We start from the raw sequence: 23,034 nt of genomic DNA on the forward strand, positions 1-23,034 counted from the left end.
GTGCACACTTCTTGTCTGTTTCTGTCTTTCTCTCTTAACCAGGATCTCAGACCTTCAAGTCCTAAGTGCTTTTAAGAGTCATACAATTTTTGTCTCTTCAGTCTCTGAAAACACTAAAAATCTCACACCATTTAAAAATTATCCAATTATATTTTTTTAAAAAATAGTAGATAAGGTTGAGATTCCTAACTAGATGTTTATTTCACCCAAAATTCACAGTTGAACTCCTAATCCCAAATGATGGCATTATTAGGTGGGCCTTTTCAGAAACAGCTCAGTCAGAACCCCTTGAATGGATTAGTGCCCTTATAAAAGAGGTCCTGCATCCATGTGTAGAAAACTAAAATTGGATCCCTGTTTGTCATGCACCAATGCCATGCACCAATATCAATTCAAACTGGAACAAAGACAACTTTGAAATTACTGCAAGGTAGAGTAGGAGAAACATTAGAACTTATAGGAATACGCAGGAGCTTCATGAAAAAAGTCCCAGGGGCGACAAGCTCCAGTGGCACAATCAGTGCATGGTACTTACAAGAGTCCCAGGGGCAGAGAAAATAGGAGAGAGATATGAGATTATATCACAATAAAAAGTTTCTGCACAGCAAAGGACTTAGTTATTAAACTAGAAGCATTCTACAAGCTAGGAAACAGGCCCTCCCAGGACACCAAATCTGATGGCATCTTGGTCATTTTCCCAACTTTCGAATTGGGAGAAATAAACTTCTGTTGCTCATATGCCTCCCAGTTAATGGAATTTTGTTATATAGCAAACCAAACAGTCTAAGATATTCAATATATTTTTCTTTTATCTGAAATCTTGGCACTTAAATTATTTCGATTTTTGCTACTCTCTGAGGTTTCCCAACCACTTTTAAAAAATATATCAAGCAGAAAATAGAAGTCATCTAAGTCTATGACTAAATGTTGGATTTTAATAATGTTGGCATAGGATTGTGCTTTGTTTTGTTTTGCCTCTAACAGAGCTTGAACTCAGAGTCCAATGCCCTCATTCAACTTGCTTTCTCATAGCAGGCACTACACCACTTGAGCCGCCTGCCCAGATGGACTTTAAATCATAATCCTCCAGATCTCAGCCTCCTTAGTAGCTAGGATAGTATAGTAGCTAGTATAGGAGTGTCCAGCTACATTTGGCATAGTTTTGTTTAAGGTGATTTATAGTTTTACTTTGCTTACTATCCTTGGTTCATATTTCCATGTTTATTTTTTTCTTGCCTTACTACTTCTTAGGGCAGAGCTAGATTATGATATTTAGAATTTCTAGATGCAGAAAAGTTCCAAAATAAACAAAACAAATCCAAGTCCTCCTAAAAATATATCAAATGTAAATTATTTCCAAATTTTTGTGGAACTAGGCTTCCTGATATGAATTCCAGTGCTGATATGTATTTAGGTAGGCAAGTAACTTAACCTATGTTTTGATTTCTCTAATTGTGAAATGTGGAAAAGAATAATACCAGCTTCATAGATACCATAGTGAATGACTTACTCTATGAAGAGTACTTAGAATAATGTTCCACATACAGCAAGTACTTAACATCAGTTAAAGTAAATTATTGTCTAGGACCAACAGTAATAATCACAAATCATATCAACATCTGTATGTATACTTGTCATAAACATTCAGGATTCAGTAATAATAAATTTAAATTTACCTGAGTCCATCCATTGCTAAATGATTTTGTAAATAAGTCAACTTTTTTGTTTTCTTTCTTTCTTCCTGGCCTTTTGTGTGTGTTTGTGTGTGTGTGTGTGTGTTGGGGATGGAGTCTTGAAAGCCTTTCCCTTCTCTGTTAGTAGGAAGAAAAAGAAATCATTTCTTTCTATTGTTCAGAAAGTCTTTTCCAATGAGCTATTCAACATGGGTTGAGCACTCATCGTATCTGGGCCCTGTGTTAACCATAGGGTTCTAGAGATGAAAAAAATCCCATCCTTTCTCTGAACGGTCTTCATAGATTTATCAGTCAGTAAGATAAACAAGAAATGACACAAACATTCGAGTCCTATACTCTTGGACAGGGACCAGACTTTTAGAATAAATCCATTTCATGATTGTCTCAACAACCTTAGAGTGTAGTCACAGTGGCTCAGAGCACTTCAAACAAACAAACAACTTGCCCAAGGTCCTATCATAAGAGATAAGATTTGAACCAGGGAACTCCGAAAAATAGATCCAGGGCTCTCCCATTAATGTTAAGGCAGAGGAGACAGCAATATCTTTACCTAGATACCTCGACAAAAACAGGCTGGCCGGGCACCAGTGGCTCATGCCTGTAATCCTAGCTACTCAGGAGGCTGAGATCTGAGGATCACAGTTCAAAGCCAGCCCAGACAGGAAAGTGCGTGAAACTCTTATCTCCAATAAACCACCAGAGAACTGGAAGTGGCCTGTAGCTCAAGTGGTAGAGCACTAGCCTTGAGCTGAAGAGCTGAGGGACAGTGCTCAGGCCCAGAGTTCAAGGCCCACGACCGACAAAAAAAAAAAGGCTGCTACTGCCTATTCTTGATCCTGTTAGTTCAAGTGTGGCCTTCACCAATTATTTCTGGCAAAGCAGTCAGATTAATAATAATACACAGACCAGATGCTGCTTATAGCAGGTGAAAGTAATGGTGGAGAACTTTTTTGAATGGATAATTTTACATTTGATGAATCATTTTCATCTTAAAAATATGACCTCATTTAGGTCATATTTGCTGTTTTTGAGGTGGTGGACTGTCATTGGAGAAGGAGCTTATATATACTTCAAATGATGCTTTCAACTGCATTTGGATTAATTAGTCAATTTGATAGAAACTTGAGTTCTAAAGAAAACAGCATTATGATTTAACTCTGCAGAAGACTGTTAGTCCTGGTTTGTAAGTGGAATCTCTAGGTCAAATTGTTTGCAAGAGGAAATTAATGATGACAAATTAGAAGCAGATTATAGAACTTAGTTCACCCATTATTCTTTTTCTTTCTTTTTAGCAGTACTAGGGTTTGAACTCAGGGCCTCATGCTTGCTAGATAGGTGCTCTATACCCAGCCACATCCTCCAGACCAGATTTCATTTTGAAGTCCATTCACTAATTAATTTATTAGACGTTTAAACCTAATTCAGTATATATTAAAACATACTTAATTAAAATGTTAGATGATTCTAACTATGCACTGGAATTATGGCTCGCGTGGTAGAATGCCTGCCAAATAAGCATGAGGTTCTGAGTTTAGAAATTTTAGAGCTGAAAACTTCCTGTTTCAGGGGGCCTCCCCTAGTGGCAGAGGGTGGCTCTGCAGTTTTACTCTGGGATGCTAAAGCTTCGCAGAGGCAGAAGAGGCGCCATTCAACCATGGATTGGGAGCCAGAGACAGCTGAGAGACCTCGAGGCCCAGGATGTCTAGGAGGATACACTTTCTCTAACCTCTTCTAGACTCCAGCCCCTAGGTCTATAATATATACTTCTGAATGGAGGTGTGGGAGTGGGAAACAAAACTATAACTAGAACAAAAATGTATGAATTGTGACGAAGGGTGAAATCTTTCCCTTAGATATCAGAGTCCGTTGTCCCCATCCAAACAAGTAAATTCCCAACTTTCATTCATCTGAAATTAGAGGAGCAGAGTTCTTTGTTGTTTTGTTTGTCTGTTTGTTATTTGTTTGTTTCTCTTGCCAGTCCTGGGGGTTGAACTCTGGGCCTGGGCACTGTCCTGGTCTTCTTTTGGCTCAAGGCTAACACTGTACCATTTGAGCTACTGCTCTGCTTCTGTTTTTTTCTGTTATTAATTGGAGGTCAGAGTCTCACAGACTTTCTTGCCTGAGCTGGCTTCAAACAGCAATCCTCAGATCTCAGCCTCCTGAGTAGCTAGGATTACAGGAGTGAGCCACCAATACCCAACTTGAGTTCTTTGTAGTTTGATTTTACAGTGCTGTAGCTAATAGCATCCAGAAAATAACTTCTCTAAGAAAACTCTAACTTCTCTAAGGAAGAGGAAAGGAAGGTGGAAAGGGAACCTTTATAATCAAACAGATTGGAAAATAGTCTTGTCATTAAAGAAGTGATTCCCAGTCCACTGAAGAGATTCATTCTAAAGTGACACCAACATAATCTGCCCATCTGCCATAGCTTCCATTTGTATTTTGTAACAACCCAGAGCCATTCTCTAAACATATGTACATAGATATATACATATATGTATTTCCGTATGTGTATTTCCATGTGTGTATATACATGTGTGTATATATACATATATATGCTTATGTGTGTGTGTGTGCGTACAATATACTCATAGCATGTAAGGATCCTTAGAGCTTTTTTAGAGAAATGTTTTCTTTTCTTCTTCCTTGACTTTTAGCTCTGTCCTTTGAGTAGTCCTACTTTTTCTTCTTTTCTGTTCTTTTTGATGCTATTGGGGTTTGAACCCAGAACCTCACAGTGGCAAAGCACAAGTGCTCCAGAGCCACACCCCAACCCTTATAGCTTTAGTTAGTTTTCAGGTATGGTCGCCTGGGCTGACCTCAGACCTCTTTCCAAGTAGCTGGGATCATAGGTCTGTACCATTGTGTCAGCCCTGAAAGGCTAGACATTTCCTTAATGTCTTTTCTTAAAGTCTTTTTCAGAAGACTTTCCAATGAGTTTCATTAAATGTATTTAATTGACTTCCTGTTCATTAAGAAGGAGAATTGTACAGGATATAAGCATGTATAGAAGGCCAAAAAAAGCTAGAGTGTTCCTAAAGGAAATGAAGCTGAAGGTGGAAAACAGGTAAGACCATCCTTCTAGCTTGCTCTCCTAGGCTTTCATTTAATTGGCATTTGTGGGGCACTAACCCATTTACATGGTGCTGAACACCAGCAAACGGTATAGATTGGAATATTTGAGAGAGAAGGACATGCCACCTGCATGGTGGCTGCTAAGCAGAGGTTTTGGCTTACTCACATATACTTGAATGTAGTGCTGTGCTGAAAGTGTTAGGGCATCATTTCTACATATACATTTTACAATGCACTACTGTGGTATTTCTCCCTCCAACTTAGTCTCAGGCTCATCATCTGATTCCTTGCCAACCTTAGTGTGGGCCAAGTGCATCCATGTGATTCTTCCATAGTTTGAAAAAATACCTTTTTGAACCAAGTACCAGTGGCTCATGCCTGGATCCTCAGGAGGCTGAGCTCTGAGGATCATAGTTCAAAGTCAGCATGGGCAGAAAAGTCTGTGAGACTCTTATCTCCAATAACACTGTTCAGAAAGAACAGGAAGTAGCTTAAGTGGTAGAGTGCAACCATTGAGCACAAAGAGGCTCAGGGACATGTGGGGGTCCTGAGTTCAAGCCCCAGGACCATCAAAAATAAATAAATCTTTTTGGGTGATATTGTCCAAAAAGAAATGTGCTCATTAGCTAGCTTATGAAATGGTAATCCCTTCATAGTAACAATAAAATCCCATTATAGTAACAATAAAAAAATTTCCTTTTAAAAATATCTTTTCGTAGAATGAATTTGATCAAATGGATGTTTTAAATGTCATAATAATTTTAATAACATTTTTTTGTCTGTGTGCCTGTACTGGGCCGCTCAGGACCTCATGCTCTTGCTTGTTTTTTTTTTTCCTCCCCTTTTTTTCCTCATTGCTGGTGCTCTACCACTTTAATCACACTTCCATTGCTGTTTTTTAGTTTTTTTTTTAATTTATTAATTAGAAATAAGAGTTCTGTTCAGTTTTCTGTCCACATTGGTTTTGAACCACAGATCTCAACCTCAGATCTCAACCTCCTAAAGAGCTAAGATTATAGGCATTATCCATCAGCACCTGTCTGACAGTTTTGAGTTTTTTTTTAAAATATCTTTTAACTCTACTTCAGGTTCTGTTTTTCTTCATTTGATTACAAATAAATTGAACTAGCTAAGAAAAAATACCTCCAGAATTTTTCTGGTTTCTTTCCTTTGGTGCTGAAGAGATAGATACAGAGAAGTAGACAGTCAGTCAGACAGACAGACATTTGATAGTGGTAATAGTAAGATCAGTGGGAACTTCCAAATAGCGTGCATCTTCCTGTAAGCAACTGTAAAGAAAGATGCTGAAGCTTTAAAGAAGAAAGTTGTAAGCAATTCTGAGTCACAACTTTGGGAATGACATTGTCATTGTCAAGAACTGTGGGTGATGTCTGTGTACTGTGAGTATACACACACACACACACACACACACACACACACACCACAGTGACAGATGACCTATTGAAATAATTTCAGAGCCGTTCTGTGGTTGCTACGACAACCAATGCTCTCTTGGCTTTCATCTGGCCATGTGACAGAGACTTTGACGTCAGCTAGAGGCAGAGTCTGTGGCTGAGTCCACACAGCCAAAGGCTTGGGAGAATCTGGTAGATGCTGGCCGCTGCTGCTGCCGCCACCACCACTGCTGCTGCTGCTGCTGTTGCTTCCCAGGGTCTGTGGAGCATGGACTGCTAAACCCTGCCCTTCTGTGTGAGGTAATGAGTTTGCTTTGTGTATTATAGTTAGGTGTTTTTATAGCTCATGTGGTTTTCTCCTCTCTTATCTTCTGCAAGTTTGTCTTCATGAGCAATTCTTGTTAGACCCAGCAAAGAATGTGAAACAGCTCCTAGTCATGAATTTTGTGCAAAGGCTATGGAATTTGGTTAAATTGGGATTAATGTTCCGTGAAGGAGGTTAAAATATAATTGCTATTCTTGCTCAACACTTGCTAATGTAACCTCATTTAAAGATACAGACTTGTCACTTGAGCCCAGTGTGCTCTTGTGAATTCCAGGAATCTTTCCTTTAGTATTGTTTGGGATTTAAAAGTCCAGCATTTCTTAGTGTGTAACTAACTTTTTCCGTTTTGCAATTGCTCCCTGCTTCTGAATCAGCCAAGAACAGTTAGGAATTTGCTTTCTAGCTTGTTCGTAAACTCATTATTAGCAACAATGCGGAGAGTGAGCAAGAACATTAGACTCAAAGTTGGAATTTTTCTGTAAATAAGACCTTGGCATTCTGAAAATACTGGAGAAAACTGTCAACAGTTTCCTGTTTAGAGAAAAATAATTCAGAGCATGCCATGGAAGCTGGGATGGAATCTTTACATGCAGTGTGCATGGAGTTGCGTTTTGGCTGTGAGAGGAAAGTACACATTTTCAGTGCCCTCTCCTGCAAATAGGTCTGTGAAGAGAATGTCATTCGATAGTCTTTTAATAAGGACCCCTGCAAGCTGTTTTTTTAATTAAAGTAATTATCCAGGGAAGAAAACAATAGACTTGAAACTAAATATGTCATTGATACAAGGTCTACTTCAACTCAGACTTAGTCACTGAAAATTTGCATTAGATCTTAGGTGAATAATTTGGTAACTGTGGTTAGTAGGGTTTTTTCACTAACTGTGGTTAGTAGGGTTGTTATTCCTACAATATACTTCAGATTGTTTTATTTGCATTGGTATAGTTTGTTTCCTTTCCAAGTTTAATAATTCAGAATTTGCTTTCATTGCACACGAAGTTGGACTGTTTTGTAGCATAGAATTCAATGAAAACCTCTGGTATTGAAGTTAATGGAAGCATAGATTTATAACCACATTTCTAAATCTTATAGATTTAACAGGAAAAATGCAAAATTTAACATACCAGATGTAATATAGATAGTAATTTTACAAGGAAAAAACAGGCTTAACTATATATATATATATATATATATATATATAGTTGATGGTGCATGAAGTATATCTCAATTCAATATAACAACATATTGGTTTTGTTTTTATGTTCTTTATAGTTTCAACATACTGATGGTTATTTATTTATTTATTTTATGGGAATTTTGAACAGTGTGAAGTGAATAATTATGGCTATATTAATAGTTTCTTAATAGCTTTCTATGAGTGGCTCTTCGTTTAGCTTGCTGGTGTTCAGTGTGTCTATTTTGGTCAGAACCTCCATGGAGGATTTTTCCAAAAATCAAATGCACTATTATTCTCAACACATCAACTGCGACACCATCTCATCACTTAATTGATCTTGTAATTATAATAACCTAAAGGGCCTATTTTAACACCCCTTAAAATATGTTAATTGCTGTGTAATATTTTAATTGACCATGGAGAGGACCAGTTAGTGCCATCATTAAAAGCACCATGGATGATGGGGTGCACTTCGATGCTTCCTTCTTTTACTCAAACTATGGTATTGTCATGATAGCTTTTCTTAGTGTTCCCTCTGTGTTTTAAAATGAAGTCATAAGATGACTACTATATTCCTCTTATAGATTGAATTTCAATGCTATAAAATATAACAGACTAATGCAGTGTTAATGGCAAAATGTCAATGATGTGGTCTATAGAAAGCAAGCTATGCTATGAAAGCTGAGATATCTCTAGTCTACAGGTCTTCGCCCATGGCAAAAAAAAAAGAAAAAGAAAAATTGGCTCTTCTTAGAATAATTCATTTGCAGCAACAAGATTATGCTGATGTCAAAGTCAAGTTTGTTTGAGCTTCAACAAATTCTGGTAAGGAATGATTAGAAACCTGGCTGTTGCATTATTAAATGCCTTGTGTATAGTTTCGGGGATTCTTAACCTTTTGGGTGCCATGAGCTTCTTTGGCAGCCTGGTGAAACCTATAGACTCCTTCAAGAGTGAGGTTTTTAAAATAAGCCATGCAGAATTTCAAGGGAAATCAATTTTATCTAAAAACATGAGCCAATTTTTATAGCAATTCTGATATGTACATTATTAATAATACATTATTAAATAGTACAGGTACATTATTAATAATGCATTATCAAATAGTACAAACTAGCAGCAGGGGCAACAGCTGCCATAGTTTGGAAGTCCTGGTGTGCATACATGGTATTTTGAGACTGAGTTGGTATAATAAGTGTAACATGATGTGAAAATATCTGTGGTTTCTCTTGGCAACAATATCATAGACATCATGGTTTGGTTTAGTATTAATTGAAATTAATACTAAATTTCAGTTTGAGGTTGTGAAAACCAGAATGTAATTTTTTCCAGCCAAGTTCACTGAGTTCTCTTGAATTCTGTCTGTCCCTGAGCTAAATGATAGGAGAGTCTGTGACACCAAAAGGTTATAGAACTACTTACTGGACAATATCCAGAATGTCATTTCCATATTCAGATAGGATTTTATTCTCCCAGGGTGTGAATTTCCAGAACTCACCAAATCCTGTGGGAAACGGATGTCACGTTCATACACTAATTGTCACTCTCCCTTATTTTCCTCCCAGAGCTTCATAGCAGACCCATATTACCTGCACCAGGAAACTCTTACCTGGTTAGAGAAGGGTTAAGAGGAAAACTTAGAGTGTTTATGCATGTGCTGTTTACAAAGGGACCTTTATGCACTCAGGGAAGATAAGCAAGTAGTTCTTAAATGAAGAATGCTGGATGTTATATGAGATCGTGGCTGAAGAAACACTCTAGAAGGTACTTTGTGTGCAAACACATTTGAAGAGAAGAACATTAAAGACCTACCTATGACTTCATAGCTTAATGTAAGGCACGCGCGCGCACACACACACACACACACACACGTATGCATGTATGTGTGTGTTGAAAAATTGTAGTGTTCATTCCATTTACTTCACATTTATCTGCCAGAGGTCTCCAAGCTAAAACATAGTCATCATACAGTGGGAAATGGAGACACCTCCTAAGAAATCTGAGTGTAATACCTTAATTGGACTTAGAGGATATTTTAGATCCACGGCAGGAGGTGTTCATGTATGACATACATAAAAGTAATGGCCTCATTCCTCACCTCATTTTAAATGTGCAGAAGATATTGCCAGATTTTTCTTTCCACACAACTGGGGGAACTCTGCATCCGCTGACTGTGTTTGGAACGTTCCAAGTCATCCTTCTATTACATCAGCGCCATCATCCCCGCGTCGCGTAAGAGAACAGGAAGTATGACATTTTACACAAGCTGTTGTTTAAACCCAACCCAAATCCTTCACATTTGAAATGGAGGCTTAGCAATTTTTCTTCATGTTGTTCTCAGAGGGATTATGAAAGAGGATGTTCTCAAACATTTCTTACTCTGTGGATTAGGAACGAACACCTGCTTTGGAGACTCTGGGTCTCTGTAGCAACCTGATAAAGAAACTTGGGAAAACTTTAACTAATCTCTCACTCCCTGACTGTATACTTTCCTTCTTGATAGTAGCTGGCTGAAACTTTATGTTCAGAAAGGAATGTGTCATTATTTTCTTTTTATGAAATTAACTTATTTAAATGGTGCCTCATGATGAAAATCCAACTAGAAACAACATTCCAAAATAATGCAGCAACTTTTATTGTTTCCAGAAGTGATACCATGAAAGTTAGTGCTCATTGAGACTTTGAGATAAAATTTATGTGATAAATATTTAAATTCACTGGAGCCACAGTTTCCAAACTAAAAGCAGCCTGTTCTCTGTGGCTAAATTTAGGGGATTTTTTTAAAGAATATATACCTATAAATACCTTGAATTAAAGACACAGTATCTCTTTAAAGTTTCCTTTATGTTAATGTAAAACAGAATATGCTCAGATCACAATGAAATCTTACATTTGATTTGTAGGAAAAAACATCTCTAGTTTGAAAGATTTTATATAGCTGCTTCCTGTCTTTTTTTTTTTTTTGGTTGGTTGTGGTGCTTGAACTCTGGGCCTGGGCACTGTCCCTCAGCTCTTCAGCTCAAGGCAAGAGCTCTACGGCTTGAGCTACAATGTCACTTCGGTTTTTTAGTGGTTTATTGGAGATAAGAGTCTCACAGACTTTCCTGCCTGGGCTGGCTTTGAACTGTGATCCTCAGATCCAGCCTCCTGAGTAGCTAGGAGTGAGCCACCGGCGCCCACTTTGCTTCCTGTCTTAAGGAGAGGATTGTCCATGTTTTCTGAATTTTTTCCCCCAGAAACTCCAGGAAAACCAAAGGCTATCTACATTACTTGTATGCAAGAATGGATTTTTTTCTTTTTTTAATAATAAGTTTTTTATTGTAAAAATACTATACAGAGGGGTTACAATTACATGATCAAGGTAATGAGTATGTTTCTTTTTTTTAATTTTAATTTTAATTTTTTGTGAACATACTGTACAGAGGGGTTACAATTACATGAGCAAGATAATGAGTACATTTCTTATCAAGCATTGCAGCCTCCTCCTTTGTTTACCCTTCACATCCCTTCCCAGCCTCCCCCACCCCACACCTAACCCCCTCCCCCCCCCCCCCCCCCCCCCGCACCAAAGTTGTAAAATTTGTTTTCGACATGACAACTTGTACTTCTCATAGTTGCATCGGGTCCACCTGTATCCTTAAACGACTTGTTTTTCCCCATCTCCTCCACAAATTATACTGTGGAGGAGGGACATACAAAGCTACAAAGAAATCATCTTATAAATTAGTTAGAAACAAATGCATGAAAGAAAAAAACATATCTAAGGGTTCATTTTCCTAACATCACATTATCTGACCTTTCCTGCTTGACTCATACATATACTAGATACTGCAAATAAGGGAAACCATGGGACCTATGTTTCTTTGGGCTTGGCTTACTTCACTTAATATAATTTTTTCCAAGCCTTTCCATTTCCTAACAAATGGGGAAATGTCATTCTTTCTGATGGAGGCATAGAATTCCATTGTGTATATATACCACATTTTCTTGATCCATTCATCTACTGAGGGGCATCTGGGTTGGTTCCATATCTTAGCTATGGTAAATAATGCTGCAATAAACATAGTTGTGCTGGTAGCTTTACTGTGGTCTTGTTTGTAAACATTTGGGTAAATGCCCAAAAGTGGGATTGCTGGGTCATAGGGGAGGTCTATGTGAAGTCTTTTCAGGAACCTCTATACTGCTTTCCAAAGTGGTTGAACAAGTTTACACTCCCACCAACAATGAAGTAAGGTTCCCTTCTGTCCACATCCCCTCCAGCATCTGTTGTTGTTAGAGTTCTTGATTATAGCCATTCTAACTGGGGTGAGGTGGTATCTCAATGTTGTTTTGATTTGCATTTCTTTTATGGCTAGGGAGGTTGAGCATTTCTTCATGTGTCTATTGGCCATCCTTCTTTCTTCTTCAGAGAAGTTTCTCTTCAAGTCTTTAGCCCACTTATTTATTGGGCAGTTGTTTCTTTGAGGATTTGTTGTTGGGGGATTTAATTTTTTGAGTTCCAAGTATATTTTAGATATGAGACCCTTGTCCATTGTATGGCTAGTGAAGATCTTCTCCCAATCTGTGGGCTTTCTATTGATCTTGCTAGCTATGTCCTTTGCCATGCAGAAGCTCTGCAACTTCATGCAATCCCATTTGTCCAACCTTTCTTTGATTTGTTGTGTTTCCAGGTCTCTATTAAGAAAATTTTGGCCTGAGCCAAGGAGGCCTAGGGTTTCTCATATTCCATCCTGTAATGTTTTCAGAATGTCTGCTTTGACTCCGAGGTCTTTAATCCATTTGGAGTTGATTCTGGTGCAGGGTGATATATAAGGATCTAGTTTTAGTTTTCTACAAGTAGTTAACCAATTTTGCCAGCACCATTTACTGAAGAGGCTGTCTTTCTTCCATTCTATTATTTTAGCTCCCTTATCGAAGATTAGTTGGCTATAGGTCTGTAGGTTCATTTCTGGGTTTTCAATTCTATTCCATTGGTCCTGAGGTCTGTTCTTATGCCAGTACCAAGCTGTTTTGATTACTATGGCTTTATAGTAGAGTTTGAAATTTGGTATTGATATTCCACAAGCAGTGTTCTTTCCGTTGAGGAGCGTTTTTGCTATTCGGGGTCTTTTATTGTTCCATATGAATTTTTGGATTGTCTCTTCTATTTCCTTGAAGAATGAGGTTGGAATTTTGATAGGTATCGCATTGAATTTGTAGATAGCCTTGGGAAGTATTGCCATTTTCACGATGTTAATCTTTCCAATCCAGGAGCATGGGAGGTTTTGCCATTTTCTAAGTTCTGTTTTGATTTCCTTTTTCAAGATTTTAAAGTTTTCATCATAGAGGTCCTTCACTTCTTTGGTTAAGTTAATTCCTAGGTATTTTATTTTTTGAGGGGCTATTACAAATGGAGTTACTTTCCTTATTTCAGCCACACTTTTCTCATTGTTGCCATACAGAAAAGCCATTGATTTTGGGGGGTTAATTTTATACCCTGCTACTTTGCCAAAGTTTTGAATTAGCTTGAGTAATTTGGGAGTGGAGTCTATGGGATTCTTTAAATACAAGATCATGTCATCTGAAAAGAGGGAGAGTTTTATTTCTTCTTTCCCTATTTGAATTCCCTTTATGTCTGCATCTTGTCTTATTGCTGTAGTTAGGCATTCTAATACTAGATTGAAGAGAAGTGGAGAGAGTGGACATCCTTGTCTTGTTCCTGAGTTAAGAGGAAATGGCTTTAGTTTTTCACCATTAAGTATAATGCTGGCTGTAGGTTTGTCATATACAGCCTTTATTGTATTGAGGAATGTTCCATGAATTCCTAATTTTTCCAAAACCTTCATCATAAAGGGGTGTTGGATCTTGTCGAATGCTTTTTCTGCATCTATTGAGATAACCATGTGGTTCTTATCCTTGCTCAAGAATGGATTTTTAAATGATGACATTGGAGTTTCTTTGCTGTCATACATATAAAGCCACCTTTTAGAGGTAAATGTCAAAGAAGAATGCTGTGTTCTTTGGCTGTCTACTCAGCAGACTCACACAGACTCTCATATGATTCATACAAGTAAAAACCACCATCAATTTTGTGACGACCATATTTACAACATCCTCTTGGAGATATAATAAAAAAATAGCATTCCACTGAAATGATCCCATCCTACCTATCCCAAGTCTTACTATGGATCAGGCTCAGCCTGATCACCCATTCAGAAAACACTTATTAACTGCCTGCTGCATCCACAGTGTTATTATCAGGCGTTTGAGTTCGGCACTAATGCAACCCTTGAGTGACATCTACCATTGGTAGGTATCAGAGATATCTAACGAGGTAGAACCCTAGTTACTTTGGGAGATTCTGACTTTTGTCTGCATGAGCTTTTCCTTATTCTGATTTTGGTGTACTCAGTAAGTTTTGAGTACCTACTATATACCTAATACTAGATTAGACACTAGAGATGCTATGAGGAACAAGGTGGACAAGATTTCTCATGGAACTTGCTGTGTAGGGAATACCTTTGTGTAACAGCAACCAGGGTTCAGTAGCCATGCTGATCTCTTAGTAAAAAGGAGAGTTTTTACTAAAAGAAAGAAAACAAGGAAAAACACATCAGAACAAGGAGGCAACCTGATAACCATTCGATTCTACACCAGACTCATAGCTCAGAAGAGGCATTTCAGCTAGCAAACCACGGGCCACATTTGTGAGCCATCTCTTTCTACCAGTGACAGGGACTCTGGGTTAGTATGCCAAGTCCTATTCCTAGGGGGCCAAAGGCTCTCATTCAGAATATAAATGAGACTGCGCAGACTGGTTTAGAGAATGAATTTCATTTATGCCAGCACCCTATGTATGCAAATAATGAGAACCATCTTTTAATTTTTTTTTCTTTAAGCAATGCTTACATTAGTGCCCAAGTATCTCTCCCATTTTTCCCGTATTAATCTAACTGAGATAGGCTCAGTGCTATATTAAATGGGCCTTAATTCTGATGGCATTAGGAATTCAGTTCTGTCCATTTATCACTCGTTCACAAAAGAGGTTGCAGAAAAGAGCTCTGTTTTACACAATCATCCAGGGACTTAGGTTCCTAATATCTAGTTAAACTGATTGGAGTGCACCACCTCCAAGGGGTTCTTTACTAGAATCTCTGAGCCATAGTTACTGAAGTTACAGCCACCAGCATCCTCTTGGAGACGGGGGAGGAAGCAGTGCTGGAGTTGGAAGATGTGTGTCTCTGCTGTTCAAACAACTAACATGTAGGAAGCTACGTAGTCCTCTATGGTCCTTTCAAAATAATGTTTTGTTTTTTTTTTACAACATCCCAGTTTTTGAAACAAGGAACAAAGACACAGAAAGTTTAAACAAGCCTCCTGTGGTTTACACACCACACACACACACACACACACACACACACACACACACACACACGTATGTGTATATGTATATAATGGATCTCTAGATGTTTAGCTCCACAATTCTTGCTCTTCATTCACTATGCTATATTACTCTTCAAGTTAGAATACATTGCCATGTCTATAACTAGTAATAGTGTATATTGCTGAACAATGTAATCTTCCAAAATGGGCATACAATCACTTCCATTCTGACTTGCTCTTGTAGAATGTCAGTCCCCATTAAAGGATGAAGTCTAACTATCTACTTTAAACCAAATGAATTTGTGATTGGCCTCACTGATAGAGTACAGTGGAAATGATGTTGGATGCTTTTCTAGGCTAGATCACAAAAAGTCTTAGGCTATCTTTGTTTATCTCATGCCTGACCTTTTTTCTTGGAACCCAGCCATCATGTTATGAAGAGGTCCAGAAACACCAATGGCTCCAGTTAGGGCTAAGGCAACATCCACCAGACATGTGAATCTGTAGAGATTCCACTGTCTCCCTTATCTCTCTGGATGCTGGACAGATACAGATGAGCACGCCCTGATGAGCTCTTGCTTAATGTGCACATTTATGAATAAAATAGAAGTTGTTATTTGAAGCCTGTAAGATCTTAGTTAACTGGTAACTAAACCTAGTGAAATACCTCTATAGAAGAATAACCTTCAGGTACATATTGATTAAATAGGCGTATGGGCTTCTAACGACCTCACCTAACTTAAAATAATTTCTGAAATAAAATATGTCAGTTAGCAATGAAATTATAATAAACTCCAGAAATATAACCTGCTTGTAGATTTGAAATAGCAACCTACTTACTAATGCTATAGACCACATGCCTTAGTGAACTCTTACTCATAGCCCCCTGCTGGCTAGACCCTGCTTGTAGGAGGGTCCTGTGTAGATGGCAGTATTTGTGCCATTCTCACTGCCACTGTTTTCCTCCTTCCCACGCCTACTCTAGCTAATCTGCTGCCTACTGTTCTATTGTTAGACCTTGCTATCTCCTTGACACTCTCTTTTGGCCCATTTCCAACATTTCTGGGCCTATTTTCTGCTCTAATGGTTTATAGTAAAGTGCGGGAATCCCCCTTGGCCAGGTACAATTTAGCTTATTCAGCAAAGCTGTTTTTTTTTTCTTTTTCCTCTTAAAAATTGCCAAAATCGCAGCTATCCCATTGACTTGTGGCTTCATATGCTTGGATAACTAGCATTTGGTATGATCAGAAATGTGCTAATTTTGTCCTTAACTCAAAGAGGAATCTCTGATCTTAGGTTGCAGAGAAATCAACACCCCTAATTCTCTTCTTGCTTGCTTAAACTTTAGCCCTTTCTGATGGTCTTCTCACTTTGGCATAGGAAAAGTACTCATTCATTTATTCATTTAAGGCTTGTTGACTCCATACAGCGGACCCTGCAGCTGGGAATCCATGCGAATATTCTTTCTGTGTCCAAGTACTGGCATGTTTTTCCACTTGTCCCTCACTTACTCACTATAGACAAAAGGCAGATGTGATCCAATTACCAAGACCTTTCAGTAATAAGGGCACATCTCCTCATCCAAGATGTTCCCACTAAATGAGACAGATACTGCTAGGATAACACTGGACCCGGCAGTCTTTGACAAGCCTATCGTCATGTTAGGGAAACTGGGCAACAGATGTATCTAAGGGGCCAGATTTATGTTATCTATCTTTGTTTAAGACTCTCACAATGCCTAGTGTCATGATGGATACACGTGAAAGCTCTAAGTGATTAATGACTAGATTAACCTGAGAGGATATACAGCATTGAGTTGACTTTAGAGTGGCAGTGAACTTTGGATCTTAGGGGTTGAAAAGTGGTTGGCTTAACCAAAAGAATGAAAGGATGACCCATAAGTAGTATCATGAGAATATCCTAGTGACAAAAAAATCAAGATAATTATCTTAAAAGAAAAGATGTATTATCTATAAGATGGGAGCTAGAATTGATGGACTTATGAGGAATTTGATCTGATAACAGCAGGAACCTAGAAGCAGACAAGTAATGTATGTGTTAAATAGTTTTATAACATTTCAATAACCTGTTTCCTTTTGCTACAAACAGGATGCATTGTTTGAAACCTATGTGCTAAGTTAAATGTTTCATTTTTCTCCATTTTTCCTCCTAGAAAAATTCTAACTTTTCCAATTAAAAAGATATTAAATTTGTTTTGCCATCAAAACTGTGCAATTAGTCTTCTTAATTTTAGTTGGGTTGTATTTATAGGTGAGTTATTTACTGTCTGGCTCTATTTTCTGCTCTAATGGTTTAGAGTAAAGTAAGGGAATCTCCTCCTTGGCCAAACTATGACTTGGTAAGGTTACATTCACATAAAACCCATACTAAATCAAGCATTTATAACATTTTCTATAAAACTACTTGGTGTTAGTGGCTCACACCTGTAATTCTAGTTACTCAGAAGGCTGATATCTGAGGATCATAATTCAAAGCCAGCCCAGGCAGAAAGGTCTTGAGTCTTTTATCTCCAGTTAACCACTTTTTGTTCATTAACTAGGGATAAAATGGTGGTGAAACTCAAATGGTAAAGTATCAGCCTTGAGCAAAAAGGACAGCACCCAGTCCCTTAGTTCATACCCCAGCATCAATAGCAACAACAAAAAGAAAAAAACATAAGGATTATGAGCTTGATGTTTATAATAAAATCCTTAGGACATTGCACCATTACTCTGAAAAAAATCTGAATCAAGTCACCAATGAAAGAGTAAATTCTGTTTGATAAAATTTTAATTGTAAGTCTTTATTTCATGTCATTTTATTTGAAGGCTTTGAACATTTGTTCATTAATATATGTGTTTGGCAAGTATTGGAATGTCCTTAACCAGATCATGCCACTCTTAAGAATATTGCATATCATACGTGCAAAAATATGTTCAATATGTACATGTAATGGGAGCATGATAGAAAACAACCTCTATGTGGCTATCAAATCCATTTGTTAGTTAGTCACTCAACAGCTTGTCCTGAGTTCTGTCCCTAAGGTCCTTTCCTTGTGGGAAACCGAATCAGTAGTATGTCTTTTAACTCTCCAATTACCTGAATATTTTTAAACCAATGAGAAGAGTCTTAAACTCAGCTCTGATGGTAGGTGAAAGTAGGCTTTACAATTTGAAGACTTCCCTTGTCAATACTGTTGATACTTGTAGATGCTGGAAATGAAAATGATTTCTGGGTTCTGAGTTCACAGCTGCCCAAATGATCTTGTCCTTCCTGGCTACTCAGGGATGGGTGAGCCCTGAACTCTCATACAGGATCAACTGTCAGTGGCAGTTAGAGTGGACTATTCTATTTTAGGGATTCTCTGTGGAGGGAGTTTAATGAAATTTTAAGTGGAAGTTATACTTTTCATAATTTTTTTCTCGTATATTTAATAGATGTTTCCAAAAAATGGAAGTCATTTAAGAAAAATACAACCATTAGTCTGAATTCCTTTTTTTTTTTTGGTCCGGTCGTGGGGCCTGAACTCTGGGCCTAGACGCTGTCCCTCAGCTCTTCAGCTCAAGGCTAGCGCTCTACCACTTGAGCCACAGTGCCACTTCTGGCTTTTTTTTCCTGGTTATATAGTGCTGAGGAATTGAACCCAGGGCCTCATGCATGCAAGGCAAGTGCTCTACCACTGAGCCATTTTCCCAGCACCATGAATTCCATTTTAAAAAATTACTTTTGATCATCTACTGTCTGGTCATTTCCCAAAATGTAGGAAAAAAGACTCTTTCTTCTCTGACTCTCAGAACAAACTAATATCAAATACCAATCAAGGTGCTATGATATGCTCTGTCAGTATCCTGTCAGAAGGATTACTTTGTTAGAATTCCAAAGGATAGAAAACTTATGTATAGGGTATGATATTGAATTTAAGATGCTATACAAAAGAAAAATAAAGGGCCGGAAAGATAGCTCAGTGATAGAGTGCTTGCCTTGCATGCATGAGGCCCTGGGTTCAATTCCTCAGCACCACATAAGAAGAAAAAGCTGAAAGTGGCACTGTGGCTCAAGTGGTAGAGCGCTAGCCTTGAGCTGAAGAGCTGAGGTACAGCGCCCAGGCCCAGAGCTCAAGCCCCAGGACCGACAAAAATAAGAAAGAAAAAAGAAAAAGAAAAAAAGCAGCATGTCTCCCATTTTAGAATACCTGGACTTAAGAGATATATATGTATATATACACACATATAGCACATGGCTAATACAATTTTTTTTTAATTTAATTTTATTTTATTTGAGAACATACTGTACAGAGGGGTTACAATTACATGGGCGGCTAATACAATTTTTATGTAATCACCCTATTGGTCATCTTTCTTATCCAAAAGAAAGTCTTTGAATCTGGGATATTTTATAGTCCTAGTTCTATATTCAAATTGTCTTTATTGATTTTTGATTAATAATCATTTTAAGCTACTAATTATATATAAATATTTATCATATAACATTTGGAAAATGCTGAGGGATATAAACAAGAAAAGAAATATCATGATTAATATCTTAAAGATAATCACTACTATCTTAAAGGTTAAAATTATGTTTAATCTTGCTCTAATAGGCAAACTATGAAATTAAGAATTTGAACTTGTTGCTCAAATCTAATTTCTTGTGAAAGTTGTACTTTGCTATTACTATTCTAGTTTAAGCCAAATATTAGCTAGTCCCCTAAGAATTCTTCCTTCACAAATGTACCCTTTCTTTTCAACGCCTTCCTTAGACTCAGTTTCAGTTTTGCTGGAGTTATTTGTGTTTTTTTCCCAGAATGGCCAAAGAACTGCTATATAGAAATCCCTTACAACTAAAAGATTGATTCATAATAACTCTCCGCCTCAAGTTTATGACTTTTGTTTTCTTGTCTCCTAGCAACTTAGAAGCAGAACCAAAGATGGTCACCATTTTGACTTTGATCCTTATATAGATTGCTTTCCTCTTCTGTGAACTTTTAGGACTTTCTCATTGTGCTTGGAGATCATAGATTTTACCAGGACACATTCAGATGTATCTTTTATTCATTAGTCTTCTTAGGGATTTTTAAATCCCAGGATTTAAGGTTTATTTGACACTGGAAAACATCCTTCTATTATTTCATTGAAATGCTTATCTTCTCCATCTTCTCTGTTTTTCCTCCAGTCATGCTTATTATGGGAACTATTGCAAGTTTTACAGCTCAAGGAGATGTTAGATATGTTTCTCTTTCCTCTATGTCCTTAACTTTTCTCATATCTTTTTCAAGTACAGTCAGATTTTACTTATTTTCATTTGAAGTTCTCAAATTCATTTTTGGGTCATTTCATGTCAATTTTTCAGCCTTTCCACTACTGAGCATCTTTTAAAAATCATTCTTTATGTTTGTAGATGTAATGTTTTCCCAAATTTCCCTGAAAATAGTGTTTTTCAAGCAAAAAATAAAGTCATCTTTGTCCTAGTCAAACTCTATTTCCTTTAGTACCCATTGTTCTGTTCTTCATCTGGATCCTTCTCTATCATGATGTTTGTTTTTCTTCAGTGACTGGTGGCTTTTGACTGACCTAGTCATATTTATAAACAAAGAGCAGGCTCACTAGTAGAGACGGCTGGTTGGAGTTCCTAGGAATGGTTTTCTGCCTTGCTCCTCCTCATCAAAGGCAAGGCTGGAAGTTCATGGAAAACAGGAGAGTAAGAAACAAATTTAAGATTGTCTAAACTAACAAAACAAGGAAGGCTTTATTTTTAGGAGTTAACTAACTTTGGTGAATTGACCTTCTATTCAGAGCTTAGGGGAGAGTAGAAAGAAGTGGACAGTGGTCTTTGCAGAATCCTTTTACTAATTACCCTCACTGATTCTTTTTGATGTAATTCTGGCCCTCATTTCTTCAGGTTCTTTGGGAAAGAACAGATACCATCTTATTATCAGCTTTCTCTAAAATCTATTTTATGTCATTGGGTTTTTTTCTTTTCTTTTTTCTTTTGGCCAATCTAGCTACATCTGTTTGCTATTTTCCAAAATTTTCTTTAAATTTCTCTCGTCTGATGGCAAACTTTCCTGGCTTCCACCCTATTAGAGATTTTTTTTCTTCTAAATACATATCTGCCTTTCCATACATATTTGTAGCTAAGCGCTCATGCTCACTCTCCCATCTTGAGGCTAAATTACATTAATATCAGAATCTGTTTCACTGTGGTGGTCATAATGGTCAAGGTACACATTTTACTCTGAATGAAGGTGTTTCTCTTTCCTCCGTGACTACAGTCATCCCAACCCTGATTGGTTCATTTATACAAATATAACAAAGTGAAAGGGGCTGGGAGCTGGGTGCTAGTGACTCAGACCTGTAATCTCAGGAGGCTGAGATCTGAGGACCATGGTTTGAAGCCAGACCAGGCAGGAAAGTGCATGAGACTCTTCTCTCCAATTAACCAACAAAATGCTGGATATGGGAGCTTTGGCTCAAAGTGGTAGAGTGCTAGCTTTGAGCAAAAGAGCTCAGGGACAGCACCTAGACCGTGAGTTCAAGCCTCATGACCAACAGAAAATGGAGGAAGTGTGGAAATGGGGCACATGAGCCTATTTTGTCATCAGATTTGTCATATTTGCCTCAACCAGGAACTGCTTCATTCTTAAGGCTTTACTCAGGCCATGTTGAAGTACTCCACTACGAACCCTAGCCACACAGTTCTCATTTCCATTCTATCTTCTCCATTAAACTCTAAGCTCTCTGAAAGTAAATATAGTGACTTGCATCTGGAATAAAATGTATAAACCAGATTGAATTGCTAAGTGAGTGAACAAAGAAATAAACAAGCTTGATGTTGACCTTAGAAACAGGCCTGTGCTAAAAATGTGTCCATTGGGCTCCTTATTAGTCAAGTGAAGCTCTGGGAAAAGTAGTTTTATGAAGAAGGGTCCATATAGAAAAGACACAAAGGCAAAGTGGAGCATGTTTTCAAAGGGTTGGTGGGAGTCATTTCCACAAAGCTGTTGATTATTATTAGTTCATCTAGGTAAAATCTCTAATGTCTTGTGTCTGTGAGCCATGATGGCAATGAGATTCCAAGGTTTCCCAGCTGTTGCCCATGAGAGAATGCCAGTCTGAGGAGAGCTATTCTCTTTTAGCAGACATGTTGATGTCTGCATTCTGTAGGTGTCAGTAAAAGCTTCTTTGTGGTTCTATATAAGATTTTAAAAACCTATTCCAGGGGACTGGGAAGGTGGCTCAGTGGTAGAGTGCTTGCCTTGCATGCATAAGGCCCTGGGTTCGATTTCTCAGCACCACATAAACAGAAAAAGCAGAAGTGGCACTGTGGCTCAAGTGGTAGAGTATTAGCCTTGAGCTGAAGAGCTGAGGGACAGTGCCCAGGCCTAGAGTTCAGGCCCCATGACCGACAAAAACAAAAATCTATTCCAGTCTTTTTTGTAAATTTACGTAAAAGGATCTACTTGCGCTTGTATAGAGTTGTATTAGTTGTATTGAACTACCTCTTCACAAGAACATTGCAAAACCACAGAAAGCTTAGACTGGAGCTTTCAAGTCACCCCTGGGTTCTTGTTGTCTTTTTTGTAAATCAAGAGCCCTCAAGTGGTAGATGGTAGAGCTCTGCTGCTCACCTGTTTACCTCATAGACATTCTTTGCTCAGAAGTTTTGCCTCCGATCACTACCTGACAATCCTCCCCAGAGGTCTGAGGGCCCTGCCTTCTATTTCTAATAACTCAATAAAACTACTAGTTGTTAAAAGCAATTGGCTCCACATTTCCTGGTTAATTAAAATTAATTTTTTATTATTTTGTTTACAGAGTAAATGCTCAATAACTATTTGTCAAAGGAGTGAAGGAAATATTAAAGGAGACAGTACGTTTGCCTGGAGGTAGATTTTAGAAACACATTTGTTGGAAAGCACCCCTCTCCCCAGATAATTGCAGGGCTCTCTGCTTTTGACCACAGGCCATTCACTGTTTCCCTTTGAGCCAT

At 37.9% G+C, this 23,034-nt stretch overlaps 1 protein-coding gene across 4 annotated transcripts in view; it reads left to right on the forward strand.

Annotated features, from left to right (window-relative positions):
- Ncald (neurocalcin delta) overlaps positions 1-23,034 on the forward strand; it is a 377,152-nt gene that overhangs the window by 289,559 nt on the left and 64,559 nt on the right. The window contains exon 1 of one of the 4 annotated variants that reach the window (XM_042672984.1): positions 6,383-6,484. The exons of 2 other annotated variants lie outside the window; for them this stretch is intronic. The gene's annotated coding sequence lies outside the window, so the exon portion shown is untranslated. Of the gene's footprint in view, positions 1-6,382; positions 6,485-7,162; positions 7,366-23,034 lie in introns of those variants that run through there. One more of the 4 variants, XM_042672986.1, reaches the window with a different exon arrangement.

The sequence above is a fragment of the Dipodomys spectabilis genome, unplaced genomic scaffold (genome assembly GCF_019054845.1).
Source record: "Dipodomys spectabilis isolate Male_0828 unplaced genomic scaffold, ASM1905484v1 ptg000783l, whole genome shotgun sequence".
Taxonomy (NCBI): Eukaryota; Metazoa; Chordata; class Mammalia; order Rodentia; family Heteromyidae; genus Dipodomys; species Dipodomys spectabilis.